This window comes from Microtus oregoni, unplaced genomic scaffold (genome assembly GCF_018167655.1).
Source record: "Microtus oregoni isolate MIOR12 unplaced genomic scaffold, Mior012 000045F_ref0000178, whole genome shotgun sequence".
NCBI lineage: Eukaryota > Metazoa > Chordata > Mammalia > Rodentia > Cricetidae > Microtus > Microtus oregoni.
This window is the reverse complement of record NW_024543219.1, coordinates 13,046,617-13,050,605: the sequence shown is the minus strand read 5'-3', so window position 1 is coordinate 13,050,605 and position 3,989 is coordinate 13,046,617. Positions and strand designations below refer to the sequence as shown.

The 3,989-nt window shown below is 49.1% G+C and overlaps 1 pseudogene; it reads right to left on the bottom strand.

Moving 5' to 3' along the window:
- Positions 1–3,210: 3,210 nt before the first annotated feature.
- On the bottom strand, positions 3,211–3,663 carry LOC121434848 (annotated as a pseudogene).
- Between the last annotated feature and the right edge of the window lie 326 nt (positions 3,664–3,989).

Genomic DNA, 3,989 nt, shown 5'->3' with positions numbered 1-3,989 from the left:
TTACATTTGCAGTCTCCTTATCAGGAAAGCTAGGAAATTAAACCTAAACGGCCACAGTGTTGCTAAGTAATACGGCAGCGTACATAGACACCCGAGGCTGAGACCATCATAGTCCCATTAAAGCATCGTTCCCCACTGTGGCTAATAAGGTTTGAAATCTAAGGAAACCCGCTGTTCTTTTTTAAGGTCAGGAAATGGGATAATTTGGTTGTAAGCAAGTGATGGAGCTGCTTTTCCTAGATGTGTGCGTGCGTGTGCACGTGCTTGCTTGTATGTGGCCCGTACGAGACATCTCTGTCTCCATTCTATCTTCAGTACAAATCAGCCTTCCTGCCATTCCTGTACCCTGGGCTCTGACCTGGGAGGGCCAGGGTCTGATCGTTCCAGATTCCTCACCTGGCACGGAGATGTTTGTTGAGTGCCTGCTGGCTCTCCTGAGCTTGAGATTCTACTGAAGAAAATGCAGACACACATCACTGCTGCTGGCTTTTTCTGTGGGTGCGGGGGATCTTAGTATCTATATGCTTTCAATTCGAGTACTTTTATTGACTGAGCCATCTCCCTGGAGCCTCAATTTACTCTTTGAGGGAGCCTCATGTAGCCTAGGCCAGCCTGCAACTCTGTACAGCTGTCTTAGTTTGGGTTTTTATTGCTGTGAAGAGAGGCCATGACCATGGCAACTCTTATAAAGGAAACATTTAATTGGGGGGGGGGGGCTCATTTACAGTTCAGAGGTCATTCTTATAAAGCACAATGCAGTGTTTACCAAGTGCTTAAACTATTGCTGTTGCTGCTCTCCCAGCCGTCTTATCCCTCTTATTGTGGCTATTACCTTTGCTGCTTCATCTTGCCAAGCTCTGAGCATTCCGGCAGAATCTGGAGAGCTAGAAGATCATTGTAACAGGATTTGAGAGCTGAATCCTGGTGGGAGTATGATGGCGTGCCGGCAGGCATGGTGCTAGAGAAATAGCGGAGGGTCCTACATCTTGCAGGCAACCGGAAGCTGACTGACTGTCACACGGAGTGAAACTTGAGAAAAAGACCTCAAAGCCCGCTCCCACAGTGACACACTTCCAACAGAAGGTTTGGCCCGGATTAAAGATGTAACTGCCAACCTCAAAGTCTGGATTAAGGCCTCCTCTAACAAGACCACACCCCCTCCAACAAGGCTACGCCTCCTAATAGTGCCACTCCTATGAGATTATGAGGGTCAAATGCATTCAAGCTACCACAGTAGCCAAGGACGAATTTATATTGGAATTATAGGTCTAAACCACCATATCTGCTCTATTCAGATTGAACCTAGGATTGTGCACACGGGGCAAGGACTATGCCAACTACACTACATCCCAGGCCTGACCCCTCCCCTAAACAGTCACATCTTGTCTATCATACCAAGGATTAATTTTGAAGACTCGCCCCAGTGGGACAAGTGCCATACCATGGGGCTTACAAGACTGCAGCACAGTGGGTGCATTTGTCCTGCCCAGATCTGGTCGCTCTCAGTATCTGGCTCATAAGTCCCAATGTCCCAGTGTTTACGATCCAGAGTTGTCTGCGGCTCTTGTGTGAAGGGAGACACGGCAGTGCCCAGAGAGGGAGGATGTCTCCAAAGCAGTCCTGCTCTTGTCAAAGGTAAACCGTGCCCATCTCTGTAGAGAATAGTGTTCTCTGCCGGAACTGAGTTGACCTGTGGGGCCATGCGGCTGACCAGTGGTCTGAGGGATTCCCTCCATGCCCATCATTGTTGTCACTGGGGGTGGGGGAGGCACATGCCATGAAACACCATGCCAGCAGATTTCAGATTTCCAGGGTGCCTTTTGTCTTGACAACTCACTCGGTTTAAATACTGAAATTCAGTTTTTATACCACTAAGACATTCCATTTTGTAAAACTTTGCAAATCTTGCACGACTGTGAGCTATGATGTTGTTTGTATATGTATGACCCGCCATATAAGGGTCCTTAGTGGTCGCTTTTCATGTGGCTGTTTTTGGCAGGAGCCTCACTCCTTAGGGAAGAGTTGCAGGGTCCCGCTTCTGTCCAGCAGTATTGCCATGCAAGGAATTTTGACCATGTCAAAACACCATATTCTTTCTCTGGAAGGTCATCACTTGCTTGGTTGAATATATGCTTTCTCCCTGGACTGATGCTACAACCCATGACTTTCAAAGGGTGCGGTGACCTCGAACCCAGTGGCTGAAAGTCTGCCTGTGCTGCTAAGCACAGATATTGCAGGCCTCTATACTCGCCTGCTTCTGAGATGATCAGTTCCAGCGGAATTGCCTTCATTGGCTTAGAAACAGCCATGTACTGCTCTTTTTTTTTTTAAGAAAAAAACAAACAAACAAACTTTGTTTCTGCTCTAGTAGAATACTGGAGAAATATAGTCTGTGTAACAGGTTTCCCAAATGGTGGATTTCCAAGTATGAAGGCACAGTATTCTCCTGGCCTAGTACTACACTGGCCCACTCTGCTGTGCGGGGAATCTTTGGTTCCAGGAGACTCAGCAGGCCACGATGCTGTCTTCACTCCAAAGAGTTGTCTGGAAGCAGAACATTCAGATATGGGCCACAGGGATAAGCCAGGACCAGGGAGCAGTGCTTCAGGGGTCGCAGAGGCTGATTCTACAGGAGGAAGAGCTTCCATGTTGACTCTGACAGGAAGGGCTCTATCACAGCAAATGAAGGAGTGTGGAGTGGAAGAATACATGCCAGGACTGAGGTCTAGGGTGAAGTGAGCTGCTAACAGATGCCTGGGTTTACTGGAGAGCCATGGTGATCAGGACATGTTCTCGTTTGGAGCTGCTGGGCTCACAGCATCACTCCATAGGCTTCTCTGCCCTTGGTGCCACTTGGCCTTCAAGCCTTTGAGCTTGTAGGTGGACCTGCCTGTTTCCCAAGAGCTGAAGAGCCTTTATAGGCTGCATGCTCCTGTGTATTTTGCAAACTGGATGAGGTACAGAGTAGGCATGAGAAAGCAGAGGCCTTCAGAGTCCATTCTTATTTGCAGAGGGAGTACTGCACACACTGCCTTCACACACCAGTGGGGTTTTATTGGTGGGACTCAGAACCATGACAAACCCCGGCATGCAGACTGTGCAGACTTGTACAGGTGCTAGGAGATCGCTATGAGAAGCCTCCGTGGCATTTGCTGCTCAGGGCCCCTTTTCTCCTCTCAGTTCTTCCGGGAAGGTTTGTAGGAACACAGCTCAGCACTTCACAAACTGATGGGTGACCTCAAAGATCCCCACAGACCCCCGAGCCTTCTTCTCATAGTCTATCCAGTCCTTTTCTCACAGATTGAGGTCACTGAAGACTGTTTCTGACTCCACACCTTAGGTAGCAAACTTGGCCTGGGGCTGGAAGTCAATTGTCTTGAACTTCTCATTCTCTTCAGCACTGTAAGACTTGATGGTGCTGCTCAGAATTTCAGTGGAGTTTTCCCGTGCACACAGTTCGCACTTCTGGACCCTGGAGGCACTGCCACGGCCTCCTCCGCTCAATGCCACACTGTCCATTAGTCAGATATATTGCCACTTCTCTGAAACCTCACCAGAGTTGCCACATTTCACCTTCAGATACCACTGGAAGTCCTCACCCACTGGCTGAAGGTTGGTGACATTCTCCAACGTCGCTTTGAGCTGCCGCGCGATTTTCCCCATAGCTGCCTTGTCCACGTTGTGCAGCTGCGACCTGTGCTTTTCCATTACTGCACTTTCAAGGGGGAGAGTAGACATGGCTATCACCGGCAGGGTCCTCTGGTAGATAAAGGTCAGGGCCACAGAAGGTACGGCTCCCAGGTTATGTTGAGGGAGCTGCAGGCTGCGTTCCTGCCACCAGCTCCAGGCCGCCTGGCTAGCTTATGCCCCGAAATAACAACACACAAATTGTATTCTTTTAAACACTGCTTGGCCCATTATATCTAGCCTCTTCTCGGCTAACTCTCACACCTGGACTAGCCCATTTCTAATAATGTGTGTAGCACTCC